Source organism: Camelina sativa, chromosome 14 (genome assembly GCF_030686135.1).
Source record: "Camelina sativa cultivar CO46 ecotype springtype chromosome 14, ASM3068613v1".
Lineage (NCBI taxonomy): Eukaryota > Viridiplantae > Streptophyta > Magnoliopsida > Brassicales > Brassicaceae > Camelina > Camelina sativa.
Genome location: NC_141893.1, coordinates 19,439,844 through 19,462,347, shown reverse-complemented (window position 1 = coordinate 19,462,347; position 22,504 = coordinate 19,439,844).

Genomic DNA, 22,504 nt, shown 5'->3' with positions numbered 1-22,504 from the left:
AGAACCTTGATATTGATAAACCCCACTCTAAAGAGAGACCATCATTGTCTCTAAACCTTTTACTGCCAAGCCAAATGAGTTTAAGTATTGCATATAATTGATTCATATTCTTGATTAATGAATGTTAAAGGAAATGGTTGATTTGAATGCATGTGGACATCCAAGGCTCCAATTAGTAAAGGATGTGATATGCTTGTCTAAAATCTTTAAGTACAGCTCATTCAACTTGCATCATAGTACTAGTAACTTGGACATTGATTCTAGATGGTCTACTTGCAAGCTTTAGGAGCTGAGATCCCACTTTCAAACCTCACCTACCTTCTTATGTCTTGTTCATTTGCTTGAGGGCAAGCAAAAACTAAGTTTGGGGGTGTTGATGTTCATATATTTTACCCTGTTTTCCCTTAATATATTCACATCTTTTGCATCTTTTGCTATCCATTTTGACCATTATTGCATAGCTTTAGGACTGTTCTTGCATTAGAGTTTAGTTGCATTGCATTTGCATCTTTTCATGCATAAACAGGTGATTTTGGAGCTTAAGGAGCATGGAAGCAATGCTGAGGAGAAGTGAAGCAATTATTAGGAGAAAGCAAGAGAGCTAAGGCTGAAGAACCAAGGTCCGGAGTCCAACTCGACTGCCCACTCAACCAGACACTCGACCGTGTGCTGAGAGGGACTCGACCGTGTGCTGAGAGGGACTCGACCGAGTGGGAGGAGCACAAGAGGAGCCAACTCGACCGGTCACTCGACCGAGCACCAGGTCGAGTTGGTCGAGCCGCCTGGCTATTTTGTCTTTTAGCGTTTTTAGGGCTTCCACTATATTTTCTATATAAGGGCTTGTACCCGCAGCCACCAAAGGAGTCCAGCTTTTTAGAGAGTCAAAAACCTAGTTTTTACCTTTGTTTGAGAATTATTCCTTTTGCACTTTTATTTTCTTAGATCTTGTACTTCTTTTTAAAGGAGAAAAAGACTAAATTCTTCAATATTGTTGGTTTCATAACTTTCTTAATATTGAGAATTTGAGTTTAGTTCTTTCTTCAATATTGTAGATCTTTGATTTATCTTTCTAATGATGCAAGTTTCAGTATTTTCTGGGTTTATGATTTTGATGTTCATCATGTATGCTTGTGAGTAGTTGCTTAGGATCTTGAGGATGGGTTAGGCTGCGTTGTGTTTAAGGTTTGTTTGATTTGGTCAAGCTTGATTGTTGTAGATCTCTTCTAGGCTAGATGTTCTTAATGCTGATCCTATATCTGAGAGAGTAGGATCTGATTTCAAGCCTCTTAGCATCACACCAATGTCTAAGGACCATAGATAAGGCTAGATCTAGAGACTATCATTAGGTTTGCTAAGAGATTAGAAGTCTTGTTTGATTTTTTGACATATTGCTTAATGCCTGCTTGTGTATATTCTTTACTTTGTGAGAACAAGTCTAGAGATGCATGAGTTTTATTGTTTCTTGCCATAAGAGTGGATTAAACATGTCTTAGAAATATATGTCTAGAGATTAGCTCAAGTTGTTTGAGATTTGTTGACCAAGTTAGATGACCTCAACCATAGTCCAGCCCATGAATCCCTCCTCAAGACCTTCCTCGTTTATTGATTTCTTAGCTTAAATCCTGTTGTTTGATCGTTGTTTGATTCGTTTTGGTATTGCTCTGTTTTTCTTGTGTTGCTCTGTTTTGCGTATTTGTCCAGCTCAACCCTGCACTCGATCGAGTGCTTGCTCGAGTTCCAACCCAGAACTTGTGTTTATGATTTGTGTTTGTCCTGTTTCACCCTAATTGCATTTCTATTGCATTCATTTAGTATCCTGTTCATTACTTACCTTGCATTAGTTCAATTCTTGCATTTCCATAGTTTCTATTTCTGTTTGTCATAATCACTCTGTTCCATTTGCATTTAGCTCCTAGTTCTTGTAGTTTTACTTTCTGCACTTTCCATTTCATCATAGGATTGTTAGTGACAAACAACCTTTACATCTGGCTTGACTTAGACTCATATGCACATCTTGATTGTTCACAAACACTCAGATTGGATTGACACCTCTTATACTACAATTGCATAAGGGGAATTGAAACACCCTGACATCCATTAATTCATAAGTCATCATTCCATACATCATTCACCACCACCTACAAAAATAGTCAGTTTCATTGTTAGATAAAGCTAATACTGGAGATTATCATGCTTATCCCAAGAGATTGGTTGTATAAGGTGGTTTTTGACAAGTAATGGTCTGGTTCTTAATGCATGTTCAGTATGGTTTCACCAATGAGCGTTGGGTTAGGATGTTACTGTAACTTGATCACTTCTGTCTAAGAGTGGATTAGTGAGTCATTAAGATCATTGTCTAGAGATAGCTCATGTTTAATTGAGGTTTGTTGACCAGTTTAGATAGTCACAGCTTGAACACCAGCCCATGAATCCATCTCTAGGAGCCTACTTTGTTTATTGATTTTCTGTATTTGCATATCATCATGTTTCATTACTTTCTGTCTCTGTTTAAGTTGTTAAGTTTGCTTTTGTTCTTCAGTTATGCACCACTCGACCGATTGATTGATGGAGCACCTTCTGGGTTGCTTAGTTTACTTTCATATTCATTCCTATTTCATTGCATTCATCATTGCTTTGTTCTGTAGTTTAGTTTCATTACTCATATCTAGTTATTGCACTGTTTAGTCTAGTTTCAGCACTGTTTACATTTGTTTATCTTGCATTTAGTTTCTGTTCTAAGTATTTTACATTTAGCATTTCATAATTTTCATTAGGTCTATAGATCAAAACCATATTGATATTTGGCTTAACTTGAATGCATTGATCATGTCTTGACTGCTTACATATCACACTCTTTATGGATTGACATCCTTTATGCTACAACTACATAAGGGTACTGAAACACCTTGCATACCATCTGATCATCTTAGCCTAAGTCTGTTTGTTTTTCATCATCCATTCATTCATAGGTTTATCCATAGAAAAATCCTTGTTTCAAAAATCCATTGGGACAAAACCAAGGATAAGGAAAAAGAGTACAATGTCCACACACCCTTCGGTCCACTTAGCTCTTCATCGTGTTCGGATCAAGATTAGGGTGTTGTGTTGTACTTGGTTGTCCTCTTTGTTCCAAATATCTTCACACATCAATTGGACAGCTCCAGCATGTTGTTTGGTCCTCACCCTTGTCATTGGTCCAACGGGTACAAGTATAGCATCTTCCGGAACAAGCTCAACTTCCACTTGATCACTCTCAGTGCTGCCCATTATCCTATCAACCTGACACAGAGTGGCTCTGATACCACTTGATATGATGTTGGTTAGAAAGATCTTCAGTCCCTTGACTACACTTCGTGAAGTTGCTGATGTGATGGAGTTGATAGAAACTCTCAAGGGTTGCGGAATTCCCTTGAGCTTTTAAGCTCGTTCATGCTAGGAACACACCAAAAGCATTCACGAGTTGAGTTTGTGATATGACACACACAGACTCATGATCAACGGAAATCAGAAAGAGATTTTAGGTAGAAAAAATTTGATGATCTTTTACAAGGAAGGAGAAGAGTATTTATATGAAAATAACTAGGGCAACACTCATAAATAAAAGATGGACCTAAATGGATCACAATAGGCCTTTGGAATAAGTATGTGGGCTTGTCTCATTAACCAAGAGGAAGGAAAAAAAGTACAAGTCCAAACACCTCCATTGCATCCTTCTCAAGAGGCTTGAATCACAACTAGAGTGGTTGGATAAACACACTTCTGACTGCCCTGAACGCTTTTTTCTTTCTGCAGAACGTCTTCTTCTTCCGGCAAAACGTCTTCTTCTTTCGGCAGAACGTCTTCCTCTTTCAGCAAAACGCCTTTTTCTTCCTGAAAAAACTTCTCTAATTTAAGCTGCTCTGTACCTCCTTGTTCCAAGTTGTCCATGCTCACATCATTAGTTGTTGCTGATAACGATGCATGCATATGGCCAATAGGCAACAGTATTGTGCACCGAACAGGTCTCCAGCCGATCAGTAAAACGAATGCACAAACCACTCTTTTTTATTTTGGACATCATCATGCACAAACCACTCAAAAAGAATAGTAGTTAGTTAACTTAAATTAGTGGACAAAAGAGGGAAAAACGCATGATATATATGTAAAGTTAATGAGGAGAAATACAAAATATGATTTCTGAATGTTTTTTATTTTTTGGCCAAAAATTATAAACTTTTTATCTACCAGCGAAGAGATGAAAAACTTCTTAAATTCTAAACTCACTGTTTTTTTAAACTAAATTATTGCTATTGTATTGATATTCATATTCATATTTATAACATAATTGCTTTTACGCCGACGTATTCTTATAGTTTTGGTGTCGATGCAAGTAATTAAATTCCAGCTGTATATATGGATGTTTGATACATGAAATAGAAGGGCAAAGACAAATGATCCAAGGTTGGTTGGTGAAAACTAAATAAATAGGAATTGAAGAAGTGGACAGGTGCATTTAGGGCATCTATATACATATATGGCCTACCAACTTCAACGGAAGCTTCACTGAAAAATTAACTTTTTGTGCCACCCCACTAAAAGTAAACTTCGAATCACATGCTTCGAGCATATTATCCCATGTCCCCCAACTACATCTCCTCTCTTCGAAATTAAAGAACTAATCCCTTAATACCAAATCACGCAAGAGAAGAATATCTTATTGTTCACATTTTTTTGTAAATATTTATGCTTGCCCATTTTTTTTTTTTTTGACGATATTTATGCTTGCCCATTATTATTCAATTTTTTTGAAATTGTTGGAAAAATTTGTTTGCTGCCATCGTCAATCTTGAGCCGATTACTTTGTCAAGAAAAATTAATGAACGCTCTCCAAATCGATATTTTATTATTTTTTATTATGAGTCCTTACAATGTATATATATATATATACATACATATATATATACTTTGCTAAGATAACTTCTTTTGGAATGGTTGTAAAGATTATTTGAAGTTGAAAGGGTTATTTGAAGGTTTATTTTTTTGTTTGGGATTAACGGTGTTTCATTCTGTCTGTTGGGTTGTTTACATGTGTAGTTGACTTTAGTATAGTTTGAAGATTAAACTTAAAAATAAATAATGAAACGTGATTAACAGTGTGACTTGTGAGGCTGGCAAATATTCGATAAGAAGGTATAGTGTGCCGTGTTCATATGGGGTTGACCTTTAAACAAATAGTATAATAAAAACTTGAGATTTTAGCTTTTGTTTTATGGAGAGATTTGATGAATTTTAGCCTTTATTATATATATGGGGTTGACCTTGAAACAAATAGTATAATAAAGACTTGAGATTTTAGCTTTTGTTTTATGGAGAGATTTGATGAATTTTAGCCTTTATTATATATATTTGTCTGTTAGGTTCCTCCGGTCAGATTTTTAGAAATATTATGACATTGGAACTTGTTTATTTAATTATTAGAACGTCATGGTGATAAAATAATGGTCGAACGTGTAGGATAGAAAGTTTGTCTACTTGGAAAAGAACTAAGACAAATGACTTCTAGTTGAGCATCGTGCTTCCACCAATTCTCGGTGATTGACGATGGATGACATATATATGCACAATTGATAAGTGATAACATAATTAATAGCATTCGGAAAAACAAAATTGGCTTTACCCTGTCAACAATTATACGATGTTAGCTCTAGTCAGTGGCAGATTTAGGGAGAAAAGTAATATGGAGCACAAATCTTTTTTTAACCAAACTTTTTTTTCAACACTAATAAAACATAACAAAATGTGTTTAAAAAAAGTAAAAATACTGAGAAAAATTGCTAAATGTAAGATTCGAACCTGTTTACTTCAAAATAGTGCAGGGCACTCTTTCCAAATAGACAAAAAACACTATTGTTAACTCATCACTTAAACATATTTTTAAAAAGGTGTATGGGGCACGTACCCCACCTACTATAAACGTAGAATCGTCCCTGGCTCTAGTAGCTTTTGTAAACCTGTCTATATAAAGAGTCAGGTTTCTAGAGTAAGAAGGGGTTGTATGTGTCGTTCTTGGCCTCAGTGATTCAAGATCCAATATTTTCTAAAGTAAACAAAATTTGAAGGAATATAAGAAAAGTTTAGTTCATATATAACCTTCTAATTGCTTCTTTTACAACACTACAACTGTCCATAATTTCTTTAAATACTCTTGATAGTACAAACATTTGAAAACTATGTCAGAAATGCTAGGATTATAGGATTTAATTCTTTTGTGCCCTTATCTCAAGAATTCTTTTTTACACATCCATTTTAATTCTACGTACCCTTCTTCTTTAATGAAAGGACGAAACTACCCCTCTAACAATTTTTAAATAAAAATCAAACATCCTAATTGTACCAGTTGTATCTGTTGCACTCTAGTTGTACCCGTTGCACCCTAGTTGTACCCGTTGCAACCTAGTTGTACCCAATTGTACTCCGCATAGTAGGATTCGAACCCTCGGCGCGCGCAGGTGCACATGGAGCTCACAGCCACTGAGCTACTGTGTTTTTCGTTGAACACTTACTGGTTTAATTATATTTAACCTTTAACAACCTTCATTAAAGGTAATATTATCTTTTTACTATTCAGGGGTTTTTGAGAAATTGTTTTGATGAAAAGGGGGTATGAGATTGTAGTTCGATTATATTGTTTTAAACGTCATATTAACTAGTTATTAAAAATCTTTGAAATTCTTTTTGGTATATGTTCGTTAATGAGATTATTCACTGAAATCCGTGAGCATAATTAAACATTTAAATGGGATGGTGATGTTTCTCATTGGCAATTTGACCTTTAATTTGGTTTTGGATGATTATGGAACAACTTGCTGTGTGGAATATGACGTTGTGTAGGAACGAGTTTTCATCATATATGTCCCTAAAAGAATTCTGACAATCTCAAAAGTCCTTCTATTTAAACGAATTTTTTTCTGATTTTTTTAAAAATAAAAAAAATGGTGTTTTAAAGTGTTATCCCAAAAAAATCAAGATAATTACACAGAAAACCTGGGTAATATCTACCCGACCAAATTCTACTCGGATCTAACTTACAAACCCGGAAATAAAAAGAAAAAAGCCAAAAATTAAACATTACTCTCACTATATTTTAAAAAAACCGCTATCTCCTCACTATTTCTTCGAGCAAATCAATCAATTTGGGTGAAACTAAGTAGAACTTAGGTTTTCATCTTTCAATCACAAGATAAAGCGATTAAGAAGATGGTGACAACAAGAGGCATGCCGAGAAGGAGCTCTCAATTGAAGGAGAAGAGTGGGACAGATTCGAATCTGGGACAAATTATTACGGTGGAAGAAGAAAGTGGGGTTCCGGAACCTACAATTTCGGTGGGTGAAGAAGCGAATAACGCGAATCAGGAAAAAGAAGTAGATTCAGGTTCGATTTCGGCGGCAATAGGAGGAGAGGGGAATTCGATCTTTGGGCAAATTATTCCTGTTCCAGAACCAACCATTGTTGTGAGTGAAGAAGGAGATAAAGTGGAAGAAGAAAGAGAAAAAGTGGAAGAAGAAGGAGAAAAAGGAGTAGATAACGAGGGATCCACTTCTCTGGATTCAAGTAATGGAGAAGAAGAAGATGATGGAGAAGGAGAAGGAGAAGGAGAAGGAGAAGGAGAAGAAGACGTAGAAGGAGAAGATGGAGAAGAAGAGGACGGAGAAGGAGAAAACGGAGAAGGAGAAGAAGACGGAGAAGGAGAAGACGGAGAAGAAGAAGACGGAGAAAGAGAAGACGGAGAAAGAGAAGGCGGAGAAGGAGAAGAAGATATTGAAGGAAGTACAAGCGGAAGTGACCACATTGATTCAAGTGTAAGTACTAGGATTTGTCATTTGGAATTGAAAAGAATTTTTGAAATTTAGGTAAAACTGGCAGAACTAGTCTGTGTAATACTGGTAACACTTGGTACAACTAGTGTTTTGTAAAACTAGCAAACTTGTAAAACTATTGGGTGTAAAACTAGGAGAAATGGGTACAACTCGTTTGTTCTAAAACTGGTATAACTAGGTAAAACTGGTTTTGTTGCAGGAATCGGAGGAGAAAACAGAAGCGATGCAACCTTTAGGATGCACTTCAATCCGAGTGAGTACAACAAGAAAATCAAGCTATCAACCAGGTGTCATATTTATGAAACTTTGTTAATGCTAGAAAGCTTGGAGCATCCACTGACTAGTTATGAGAGTGATTGGTTTGAGAAGCATCCACAATTCAGTCACATTTTCCACATGCCAAGGGACCCAACCCACAAGCTTATAGGAATGTGGATCCTCCTTCTTCGAACGGCAAAAATAGAAAAAAAGAAGGAAGCATGGTTCGTTGTAAATGGTGTATCAATCCATTATAGTCTGAGGGAACACGCGTTAATGTCTGGACTAGACTGTCGGAGCTATCCACTTCATTACAAGAGAGCCGACAGTAACAACTTGAAAAGGAAGTATTTTGTAAATAAAAAAAGGTTAGACTTGAAGACGTGAGGAAAAAGCTTGAGGAAATGGAACCTAATCGTTCTCATGATAGGTTGAAGATGGCGGTCCTCTTCTTTCTAAGAAGCATCATTGTAGGCCAAACAAAAGACTCGGGGAAAGATGCTACGGGTGTAGATGATTTTTGTCTAAGAGTGGTGAATGATCTAGATTTTTGTAAACCTTTTCCATGGGGGAGATTATCATTCGATCACATACTAAATTTGATTTCCCATACAATGAGCCATTTTGGAGGGGTCATTAAGAATGAGGGTGTGTTCTGGCCTGTTCCAGGTGTTTGTATACCTTTGGAGGTAAGTTAGTTTTAAAACCTTAAAATCTTTTTCATTGTTCATATTTCTTATAATTAAAGCTGATTTTAGTTATATGTGGGTTGTGTAGTTTTTACTATTTGAGGCGATTCCAAATTTGGGGAACCAGTGCATTGAAGAAATTCCTGATGCATATGAAATCTGTCCTAGGATGTGCAGGAGAAAGTTTAAGAAAACCAGGCAAAAAGGGTTTCCACTTCAGGAAATAACTGAGAAACTTGGTACAACAACGGTTAGTTATCCTAACAACTGAAAATCAGTTACTTATCATTTGTATAAATTGGTTTGTTATGTATCTAAAGTTAATCGTTTACACAGGAAATTGCTAGTGTGATTCCATCTATTGATGAAGAAATTCCTCTTCTCAATGGAATCATGGAAGAAGTTGAGGAAGACGATACCCATGATGTCGTTGTTGCCAGTTGGATGTGGCGTCTTCGTAGAGGATTATCTGTATTATTTGAGGAGATGTACACAGCAGATGTGGCTTCTCGGTTAGGACAAAACAATGCGAATGTGTTGGCCGAGGAAGTAGACGCCATTGAACAACCAAGAGTACATACTATTGAATTGGTGGATCTTCTAAACACAATGAAGCAAGATATGAAAATCCGCTTCGAAAACATTTTGGCCAAGATTGATGCGCTTGAAAAAAGGATAGAACCGATGGAAGCATATGTGAAGGAAGAAAAGAAATCAAAGGTAAGGGACTCTAGTAATACTTGGTAATACTATAGTATAAGGTGTTTACTATATTTGGTTTCATGGCAGGCGCCTGCAGATGAAGAAGATGAACTCCCTGTAGATCTACCAAACAAGCAGCCGGGTACTTCGAAAGTAGCAGAAGGAAGAGAGAAGAAGAAGAGGAGGAGAGAAGAAGTAGCAGAAAGAAGGAAGACTAGTAAAACTATGTCATTTTCCTGGATTTGTCATCGTATTACTAGTAAAACTATGTTATTTTCCTGGATTTGTTATCGTAACTAGTAAAACAACGTAAAACTATGTAAAACTATATTATTTTCCTGGATTTGTCATCGTATTAATAGTAAAACTACATAAAACTATCTTTGTTATCTGGAAACCAACCACTTTGTATCCTTCGTAACAGAACCATTCAACAAGAGAATTCATAGAAAAAGATAAAACAACAAGAGAATTCATAGAAAAAGATAGAACAACAAGAGAATTCATTTAAAAAAACAAGAGAATTCTAAAACAACCAACAAGTGTAGATAATATCAATCATAACACAATTTTTCAAGGATATCGACTCGACTGGTAAGACCATCCACCACCTCCTTTAGTTTGGCAATCTCGTAAGTCTTGTTCTTAAGCTGCAACTTCAAATTACAGATCTAAGTATGATGGGGTTCGAATTCCCTCAATCTCTCCCAATGGTTATCAACATCCTTCCTTAAGCTTTTTGTTTCTTCTTCAATTGCATCAACCCAAATTTTTCGCCTGTGCAAGCCATCATCCTGCACAATATGTCAATGAACGGACATCATACTCAGATCTCTCAATTGTATTAGATTTAATTTGATAAAATTTACCTCATACTTAATGCAAGTCAACCATCTCTTTTTCTCTGTTTCTGTTTGAGAGATCTCTTCGACACTTCGTTCGCCATACGGGCATACTAGAGGCATGCCCAAATCACCATCGACAACGGCAGTTCGCATCACATCTAACTTCCTCGCCCTCTTCTGCTCTGCATAGTATGGATCCGCCTCAAATTGCTCCATGGTTTCGAAGGAGAAATGAATGAATGAATGAATGAGAGTGAGGAGAGAAATTAGAGATCTAGATGGAGAGTAAATTGGCCTTGGTCGTGGTCACTCGACAAGGAAGTTAGGACCATATTTTCAGTCCCATTCAATTGTAGTACTTACAACATAGCCACTTCGCACAATTCTCCACATTCCGAGCCAGTCGGACAAATTAAGCAAATGGTCTGTTGAGCTAAGTGAGTATGACACCGAGTTTTGAACTCGAACATGGGCTAAAGCACTAGTTTTAGCGGACTTCCTCATAAAGTTGCCACTTGCCAGTTAGGATGAAGACAGTTGATATGATAGCGGACTTCCTTGATCCGAACACAATGAAGAGCTAAGTGGACCGTAGGGTGAGTGGAAATTGTAATCCTTTTCCTTATCCTTGGTTTTGTCCCCCCAATTTATTTTCCAGGAAAGGTTTTAATGAGGCAATGAACTCACACTTCACTATTGGTCTACTCTTTTGTTTGTAAATCCACTTCGAGCCTAATACAAGCGCAAGAAAGCCCAAAATAATCACTTTATTTTGTAGTCAAAGAAGGGTGACGAAAATGGAGTTCAACTCACCTTGGGAAGGAAAACTTCAAGAGTTGGGTCTCCATTCAACTATCTATATTTATTTTCTTTTAGTTTCAAGAATAATTAATACTTGGTTTTGTTACCAAGTTTGTTACGTGTCGAGTGACGCCAACCTAGAAAACACAACCTAAAATTGAATTCCGGTTCCTATCGACATCAAAAACCTAATTCAACAACCAATATTCGATCTTATCGATTTAGCACATTAATCACGCATTCTTAGAGACTATAGCCATAAAAAAACAGAACATTGATTCTTTTCAATCCATGTTACCCCATCACAATTCATCTCACATATCTCAATCCCCTAGATGAGCACCAATTCACCTACTTACCTAGGATTAGGGACGAATCTGGGTTAATAACAACACCACACGACCAATGGTGCTTCCCTTTCTTCCCCCGTGATCAACACATCACGACCTCTTTCCTTCTCCTTTCCACCCCCAGAAACCATCTCATTAGTCCCCCTTCTAAGAGATACAATCATCTCTCTCTCTCTCTTCTCCTTCAAGGGCAGGAATTGACTAGGGATGAAATCCCTTAAAGAAAGAGAGACATCTTTTTATAGAGAAGGTTTAGGGTTCCCTTCAAACCATACTAAACTACCCTAAAACTGGAGATGAACTAACCGTCTAACCCAAAGCATTGCTAGTGTCGACCAACACCCCCTTGATGTCGCTCGACACTAAGCACACAAACAGTTTACGGGTTACAAGTGTTACATTTTATCCATTCTAGAACCACAGAGAATTGGAATCACATTAATATCTGTTCATACGAAAGATATGGATATTTCAAGTCAGTAGATCTGTCATAGTCCCAGTTTCACGTCTGAGCACTAGATCGTGTTACATAGACCAACTCATAAACATTTTCGACATGAAACTACTTGGACGATGTTAATGGATCTGTTCTGTTTCCAACATGATGGAAAATAGAATATTTGCATAGGGAATACAAGGTTACGCCCCATTTGCCAAAGGAGGTGAATCTAGTTCTACAATTGAAGAGTTTTAGGTCCAATTGGTTTAGGAGCTTCCAGAATTATTTATGACAACCAGGAGTTGTTTGCACTAAGCCTAAGGTGAAGAAATGATACAACCCATGCTGTTTCTCATCAGCAAATTGGACCAAGGAGTCAAAACAGAGAGAAGATCAAGGATGCAATTAATGGGCTGATATAAGTGTTTTTGGCCAGAGAGGGCATGAGAAATTATATTGGGAAATATGTCTATCAAGTCCAGCCCACTTTGAGCCTAATTCAAATCCAAGAAATCTCAACATAATCACTTTATTTTATGGTCAAAGAAGAGTGACGAAAATAGAGTGATTCTCTTCACCTTGGGAAGGGAAACACTAAGAATTGGATCTTCATTCAACTATCTATCTTTATTGTTTTTAGTCTTCAAGAATAATTAATACTTAGCTTTGTTTCCAAGTTTATTTTCCGATATAAACTCATGTAAGAGAAATGAAATAATCAACCAACTTTTTATCAAAACCTTCTCTTTTGTGAGAGTAATTCTTTTCTATTCTATATGAACAACACCGATTGTTTGGTATGATTTTAACAATCAAAACCGACTGTTTAATATGATTCCAACAGTCAACAAAACCGATCTTCTGGTGTGATGCTGAGAGATCCGATCTACTTGGTGCGACGCTTAGAGTTCAAATCGGTATATCTAGAGGCTTTCAGCAACTCTTTTGTGACCATTTATTCCACCATCCTTAATCTTGAAGCTTCATTGTCTTTAAAATCAAGGTGTCTCTAATTAACCACTCGAAGGTGACGGTTCTTTGGGAGAATCATATCAAGTTGTATCAGAGCATACCCTTAAGTTTGGTATTCTATCATTCTATCATCTTCTTTCTTTTCACCTTCTCATCTTTTCATATTTTCATCTTTTCATCTATTCATCTTCTATTTCTATTTCTATTTCTATTTTATTTAGTGAAACTAAAAACAAAGGAAAACAAAAATTAAACAAAAAAAAATAAACGAAAAATAAAAAATGTCCAAAGCTCGTCGAGAACGTGAGATCAAAGAAGACGGAGAGCATGTGATTCGAAATCTACAAGTTCAAGCATTTATGGGATAGATGCGATGGTTGATGAGGGTTAAGATGAATGTCATCCACAAGAGGTTGGATAGAGTGCAAGCGGAGGTACAATTGAGGCAATCAAAAAATTTGCATCATAGAAGAGAAGGAGATCAACCTAGAGTAGCAAGGGCTGATGATTATTTCAGTAGTGAATAATCAAGAGTGAGCCATATGAGACCAAGAAATGCTAGAGAAGCATGAAGATGAGTGGATGATAACATGGGTAGTTTGATGTTAAAGATTCCTACCTTCCAATGAAAGAATGACCCAAATGCATATCTAGAGTGGGAGAAAAAGATTGAGTCGATGTTTAGTTGTCAAAACTATTACGAAATGAAGAATGTGTGATTTGCAGTCACTGAACTACTTGATTATGCTTGGTGGGATCATTTGGTGATAAGAAGGAGAAGAAATGGAGAACACTCCATTGAGACTTGGGTAGAATTAAAGTCTATTTTGAGGAAACGATTTGTTCCCCACCATCACCATCGTGGTTCAAATCATATTATAAGGAGGACTTCTCGACCAACTGATTAAGCGTCTACTATCACATCATGTTACCAAGGAGAACAGACGTCTCTTGTTTCTAAGGAAGAGAAAGTTGAATTTGATTTGTCACCATCACCAAAGAGGACAACAAAGATCAGAGTGAGAAAGCCACAAAGGAAAGCATGATCATCAATAACCTTGCAGTATGAATGATTCAGATAGTGCACCAAGGAAGAGGTATCCAATATTTTCCAAACTTGAAGTATATACCCTAGATTTCAAAATGGTGGAAGCAATGGACTTTGTTTTTGGAGATTTAGCATTTTTCAAACAACAAAACAGGGTAAAAAGTTTACTAATAGAGATTATGGAACCAAGTAGAGGAAAGACAACGATACACTTCTGGCTAAGTAAGATGAAGCAAGGTTTGGATTTTGAAGGAATAAAGAAAGGTCTCACGAAAAGGGGTGCACTTCTGCCTCATAGTCAACAATATGGAGTCATATATTCCCTCAAAGAGAAGCCACCAGAATCACTTCAACACTCTCCAACTTATAGCTATACAGTTTCGAGGTTGAAACTTTTTCAAGAGGAGGGGTATGATATGATCATGAGATCATCCAAGAAGATACTTGAGCCTTGATCAATACGAACGAAGGTGATGATCAATTCTTCCAGCCAAACAACTATTTGGGATACATTATTACCGCATTTAAAGCATATCTCGAAGTGGAATCAGTCCAATCATAGTTTGGATGAAGGAGTTATTTATTTTACAAATCAGGTGAACTCATGGTTACGTGATTTACACTTACGAACATTCAATAGAGGACTCCGACCAAAACAAGATGATTCAAGCTATGAACCAAACTGTTATGTCATCTTTATCCAGTCTAGAACCACGAAGAATTGGAATCACATTAAGATATGTTCATATGTGAAAAATATGGATACTTCAAGTAAGTGGATCTTTCCTAGTCCTAGTTTCACGTCTGAGCCAAAGATCGTGCTACACAAACCAACTCAGAAACTACTTGGATGATGTTAATGGATCTGTATGTTTCCAACATTGTGGAGAACAGAAGATTTGGCATAGGGAATACAAGGTTACACCCCATTCGCCAAAGGAGGTGAATCTAGTTCTACACTTGAAGAGTTTTAGATCCAATTAGTTTAGGAGCTTCCTGAATTATGTATGGCAACGAGAAGTTGTTTCCACTAATCGTAAGGTAAAGAAATTATACAGCCCATGTTGTTTCTCATCAGCAAATTGGACCAAGGATTCAACACAGAGAGAACATCAAGGATGCACTCAATGGGCAAAATAATTACTTTATTTTGTGGTCAAAGAGAAGTAACGAAAATATAGTGTTTCTCTTCACCTTGAGAAGGGAAACACTAAGAATCGGGTCTTCATTCAACTATCCATCTTTATTGTTTTTAGTCTTCAAGAATAATTAATACATGGCTTTGTTTCCAAGTTTCTTTCCTATAGAGCAATAAAATAATCAACCAACTTTTTATCAAAACCTTTTCTTTTGTAAGAGTAATTCTCTTATGTTATTTGTGAACAAAACTGATTACTTGGTGTGATTCCAACAATCAAAACCGACTGCTCGGTGTGATTCTAACAGCCAACAAAACCGTTGTTCTTAGTGCGATGCTGAGAGATCCGATCTACTTGGTGCGAGGCTGAGAGATCAAACCATTATATCAAGAGCTTTTCAGCAATTATTGTGCGAGTATTCATTCCACCATCCTTATTCTTAAGGCTTCATTGTCTCTAGAATCAAGGTCTCTCTATCTACCAACTAGAAGGTGCCAATTTCTTAGGAGAATCATATCAATGGGTGGAAGTAGTAGCCTACGCAGCCATCACCCACGTGCAACCGGAAGAAGTTCTCACGGTTGGTCTTGGACATATCTACAAAGGACGCGATACGAACTCTCAGACAAACGTAGCTCCGCATTAGGTATGCTGGAATTGTGGGGGGAGCTTTCCGAAGTAAACAAGGTTTTTCCTTGTAATATGAATTCATTACTACTGTATCTAAAAAAAATCCACTTACCACAGAATTAGTGGCGCTGTTCTTTTAGGAGAGGTTTGCTTGATTAACCACTCGATTCCTTGGTGGGAGTATCACTAGATCTCTTCTCGGACGAGGGTACTCCCCCTCGTGAACTGGTCTTACTTTGCTCATACCCTGAGAAATTAGTTTGAGCGCTGACTTTCTCCCGAGAAGTCGAGGAAGACAACGGTTTTTTTCTCTTCATAGATTGCTCAGATTGCTACGAGCTGCTCTTAATTTGCCCTCCGCTGAAAACCAGGGCGGGTTTTCCCTTTTCCTTGGATTCATCAGTAGTTGAAATCACTAGTTGAATAACAAGCCATTTTACAATCTTCCAAAATCTTTTAAAATGTCTAATTCAATACCTCCCTCTTAATCTTAATGTATGTCAACCATTTACATTAAGCCAAAAAATCTTTGTATTGTAAGTTTTTTAAGAACAAAAATTACTTTATCCGAAGTAAATAAATAAAAAATCAATACCTCATGATGGATTCTTACTGAAAAGGCACACTATCACGTGATATACTGATATAATAAACTCGACGATCGCGCATGCTTAAGTCAAAACTCAAATGCATGAAAACAGAAAACATGCATATACTACACACATGCATATATATATTTGTCAGCATGAGGCGACACTTACATGCATGCATGGATGTTTGTACACATTCACAAGCTGGACAATAATAATTATTCAAAAACTGTAGAATTTACGACATTAGTTTAAAATACAACAAGTGGGGTTTTAAAAAAAAAAAATTGTTTACATAGATTAAGAGAAATCAATCACAGCGTGCTTCTCGTCACTATCCAGCTGTTTTTAAGGTTTGGTGGACTGGATTACCCTTATAAGTGTCGACCTTTCTTAATGAGATTACAAGGTAATTTAGGTAAAAGTCTAAAGCTAAGAAAATAATAAGAATAAGAAGAAGTAGAAACATAAGCTTTGCCCGCTTTATTGGGGATCCCACGTTTGTGATCAATCAAACGGCTCAGCTTTGACAAGAAGAGGAAAACAGTTAAGGACCACTCATAAATCACGGTCCCATGTGGATTTTAATCGTCGAATTTTCAGCTATACCATTAATTCAAGTTTCCCATACAAGTACATTCTTTTGACATCATAGTATAACTATTATTATTTTACAATATATATAAATATAAATATATATATATATTATATTATGCTAATACAAATAAAAAATTTATAAATTTTTTTAATTAGAACATTTTTATTAGTGAACGATTTCAACCCTCAACAGTTACAAAACGAAAGAAATTTCTAGGAACGAAAACAGAAAAAACAAATCTAGGTTTTGATGGTTAAGCGAATGAGTTCTATCGCCGAATGAGTTCTTTAACCGGAGTATTTAGATCTCATCTCAAAACCATCACCAACGGTAATTCGAACCCATCACAAGCCTTCTGAAATAGACCAATTCTTCGACACTCCGCCACCCATTCGAATCCTCTACCTAGCAAATTTTATGAAAAACGAATTTTAATCTTAGTTAAATATACAACTAATAATTTTCCAAACAAATTTATTATATACAGTTTTATATGAACTATTAAATAATATCATAGTTTCATCATCTTTAATTGTATTAGAACAAATAATGATTTCAATAATATTTCTTTTGTTAAAAAAATTATAAACGGTTTTACAAAATCTTACGATAAAGCTACTATTCAAGAGATGAATAGCTTTTATCCTTAATATATGACTATAATAAAAAATTATACTAAGAACTAATCTGTAGGAATAATTTGTTTCGTAAAATGTAAACTAATCAAATTAACTTGATATGAGCTTTATGTGCCTATTTTGGTGAGATTTGTTCCAGGAGTAGGGATCTAAGGTTAAGGAAGTGTTGGAGGCTTTTTGTGGTGTTGATTTTGTCATTGTTGGTCAGAATCGTCTTGTTTAAGACGTGAGTGCATGGCCATGGTTTATCTAGGTTTGATATTTTTATGTTTTGTGTTATGTGAGTTGTGTGATTCATTCCCTTGCTTATTTTTCTGATTTTGTTGTTCATATGGCTTTGTAAGACTCTTGTGTGGACCTTGGTTTAGCTTGGTGCGACTAGAGAAGGAGATCTGATTTGAAGCTTTGAGGATAACGAAGCTTGGCATCGGTGTCGATCAACACCTGGAGGGTGTCGGTCGACACCAATGAGTTGATAGCACGAGAGCTTTGGTGAGTTTCGGTCGACCCCATGTGGAGGTGTCAGTCGACACAAGCTAAGATTTTCGAGTCGTCAGGAGGCCAGTGTTGATCAACAACCTTCAGTAGGTGGTTGCTGCTTGTTTCTTGCCTAGTTTTATTGTGCTTGTTCTTGCTTGTTGATTTGAGATTCTCTAAGTTTTTGTGTATAGCTAGTAGATGTGAGGATTGTCTCACTGAGTATTTGTGATACTACTCATGCATCTCAATTTTTGTTTATGGTCCAAGTAAAAGCAAAGTATGATCATGCAATCAAACCAATCCTCTAATGACTCGTAGATGTGTTGTATGGCTTTTGATAGGTTTCTAGAGTGGGTTATTAAAATAGTGTTAGGTTGCTAGTTTATTGTTTCTTTGTATTATTGGATTGATGGTTATTGGTTGTTGGTTTATTCGTATATTGGATTCAGTTTTTAATGATATCTGGTTATTTTAGGAGGGAATAGAGTTTTGGCCGGTGGAGGTAGGGTGGAGTTGGTGTGGACAGTGGTGTTGGGCTTCCAGGTGTGGGGGTCACAGTAGGTGGAGCCCCTGGTCGAGATGACCGCATTACGTACTTATTGATGAAATTGTTGGAACGTCTACCATAAGTTGTTCTGATGCAGGCTCTAGTTGTACCGCATAGGGTAGCTGATGAGACCATGAACAGCTCAATAAAAGAACATGGACATGAGGAGCAGCTTGAACCAGAGGAAGCATTGGAGGAGCAGTTTGAACCAGAGGAAGCATCGGAGCAGCAGCTTGTACCAGCGGAAGCATTGGAGAAAGCATTGATCGTTCTGGCGGGTCCTCTAACCAGGTCAAAATCCAAGAGGTTCAAACAAGCCAACAATGGACTACTTAGGGAGCTGGAAAAGAAGAAAGAAGACATGGCTCAAGCCATCCTAATGATGATCACAGCTAGGGTGTTCGATGAAGGGTTAAGTGTTGCTTAAGCACTCTTTTTCCCTTGTCAAGTTTTGTCCCATTGGGTTTTTTTGACAAGGTTTTTAATGAGGCTTAAGTGACACTTTCAAGGCCTCTTTGTCACCCTATTTCGTGGTCCAAGGCCCATCTCGTTGCCTTAGCCCATTTTCTATTTCTCTCTTGTTCAAACTTTGCATTTTTTGCTTTTGTATTTTCCTAAGCATTGTGCATGAGCTTGATCTTGTTAATGCTCTTGCATGATTTCCTAGACATTTATTTCTCCCTTCTCTCCTCTTCTCCTTCGTCCCCCCTTCTCCTATAAAAAGACAATGTAGTTCTCATTTGTTTCTTATCAAACATTTCAATCAAAAACCTTCTTTTTACTTGTTTGATCAGAGAAGTGTGTAATATCTTCTCAACTTGTTTACTTCTTAATGTGTCATATCTAAGTTGTAATCAAGCCTGTAGTCTAAGAGATCTCCATCTCTCTTAGAAGTACACTTCGTTCTTCCCCTTCAATCCGCTGTAATTCCACCTCTTCACCTCTCTGTCGTTCATCTCTTCTTTCCGCTGCATCTCCCACCTATTCTTCCTTATCATTTCGTTCATCCCTCTTCAACACCTTGCAAAGTGTGTCATTGGGCATAGATCCTCATCCAGGATTCTATCAGTAGCAGGGATGCAACAGCAGATGGTTGTAGCCGCAGGAAATTTGTCACAGTCCATCTGTATGTTGGAGCATTTGCAAAGATTGGTCACTAATGGTATTGAGCCTAGTTTAGCTGATGCCTGGAGGATTAGGATGAAACACAACTTCTAGTCCCTCAGGTTTCCCGATGAGTACCGGGTTGACCTTGGAGTTCATGACCTAGCAGATGATGCTCATGTGTGGTGGAAGTCAGTGGCTGCCAGGAGAGTTCGGAAGGAGATGACGTAGGGTGACTTTGTGGAGGAGTTCAACAGCAAGTATTTCCCTCTAGAGGCACTAGATCAGATGGAAGTGCGGTTTATGCAGTTGATGCAGGGAGCTCAGTTGGTTCGTGATTTGGATGTAGGGATCAATTGATTCCTAGTGTATGGGGGTCAGACGATGGAGTCCAAGGGGGCCCAAGTGAGTAGGTTCATGAGGAAACTTCATGAGGACTTGAGAGTCCATTACAGAAGGCAGAACTACAACACACACAAGGGTGAAGTTGGTTGAGATCGCAGCTGAGATCAAAGATGACATGAGAACACATGTTCAAACAGTCAGTCTAGCGGTTCAGCCCAGGAAGGTTCAACATCATGGTGGTTCTGGCAAGGGCGTCAAACCTGCACAGGAAACTAAGAGGAAGTGAGAGGGCACGCAAAAGTCAAGTGGTGTGGGATGCTACAGGTGCGGTAGCATAAACCACAAGGTAGCAAACTGTCCTCAAATGAGTGCTCCAACGATAGTTCAGGCGGCAGTTTAAGTTTGTTATATCACACCCAAGTGTCCCAAGTTGCAGCAGATGGTGGTGGTAGTGGCCGTGGCGCAGTTTGGAGTGCAGCTTTGAGTGTAGGTGTTGGGCGGATAAAGCAGGCGCCTCGAATGTACTCGATCATGGAGACCATAGGAACCATTACTCGAGCGATCATAGATATAACTTCAAAGAATTAGACTTGGTGAATTTCAGTAGTTTGGAGTTTTCTTTGTATGTGATAAAATGTTAGGTTTCTTGGCACATGAGGTTTGTGTAGTGACCTTATTGATGGATTGGTTTAGGTCCCACGTCTAGTTTGATTATACAGCAATTCATCGCTTCATTACCCCGACATGTGTCGAACTAGAAAAATCAGAGGGGGTTATAGTGAGCAGTTCAAAGCCATTAAGGTTGTGGGAGGCGAGTTCCTAACGGTTCTTGGATGTGCGAGAGGGGTAGATATTCATATTGCATGAGTGTCAATGCCAGCGGATTTGATTATTAGTCTTGTGGAGTTGTATAATGTCATTCTTGGAGTGCATGTCATCAATTTCATCGCTGATATCTTGGTGTATTTTAAGAGTTCTGAAGAGCATGTGGTATATTTGAGAGCAGTTCTAGAGAAGCTGCGGGAGCAGAAGCTGTTCGCAAAGTTTCGTATGTGCAGTTTCTGGCAAAGACAGATGGGTTTTCTAGGTCACAATGTTTCTGAGGAGCGAGTTTTGGTGGATCCAGAGAAGATTCATGCTATTAGAGATTGACCTAGACCGCATAATGCCACTGAGATCAGCAGTTTTCTTGGGTTGGCAGGTTACTACATGAGGTTTTGTGAGCAAGGTACGACCGATGACTAAGCTAATAGGGAAGAATGTTCCTTTTGTGTGGTCACCGGAGTGTGAGAAGGGTTTGGCAAGCCTAAAGGAGATGTTGAGTACTAAACCAGTATTGGCTTTGCCGGAGCAAAATGAGGCTTATATGGTGCATACAGATGCTTCCAGAGTCTGCTTGGGTGTGTATTGATGCGGGATGTGAAGGTTGTTGCCTATGCTTTGTGGCAGTTGCGGAAGCATGAGGACAACTATCCTACTCATGACTTGGAGATGGCAGTTTTGGTTTTTGTCTTGAAGATTTAGAGGTCTTATCTTTATGGCGGGAAAGTACAAATATTTACATATCGTAACAGCCTTAAGTACATTTTCACTCATTCTGAGCTTATTTTGAGGCAGAGGCGGTGGATTGAGTTGGTGGTAGATTATGATCTGGAGATAGCTTACCATCCTGGTAAAGATAACTTTGTTGCAGATGCTTCGAATCGGAAGCGGTCGACTTCAACCTAGGAATATGATATGGAATTTTTGGTATGTGAGATTAGTGTATATTGAGGTTTTGTGTTATCTCACAAGAGCCTCGAAATTTGAAAACATCTAATATTTACGATATGATGCGATGATTTTAACGTGGAAATAGAACGTTTTCCTAAATATTTTTTTATTGAATTATATTAAAATCAAGTAAGTATCTAAATTTTCATAAATCTGGTAGCTATGTGTAAATAAAATATGTCTACTAGTAGTAAAAAAAAAGACAAAATAATATTCTGATGTTGGGAGAAAGATATTACAAAATAATAGGCAGCACCTTTTTCTCTCCACCAAGTGCACTATGTGTAGTATGTGACCACTTTCTTTTAACGGACCTAATTCATATTTTTTTTCAATATTTTAGTACCGTCTCATATTCGATATTACAGACCTGTAATGAATAAAGTGAAATTATACAAAAATCGAAGTGCGTATTCATACTTATAATACTAGCTAGTATCACCGTAGTTGTACTTAACTGGTCGTAAAGTATATCCGTTTGCTTTACAACATTCCATTATCGATATTTAATTTTTTATGCTTTATGTTGTAATTAATCAGAACAAAATATAATTGTGTAAATGATTTTTACGTTGATAACAAATATTTATTTATATGTATACAATATGGAACATACGTATTATTAACTATGAGGTGGTGGACTAGTGATTCAAATTTGGTGGAAGAGTTGTCTTATTAGTATATGTGAGGAATTGATTT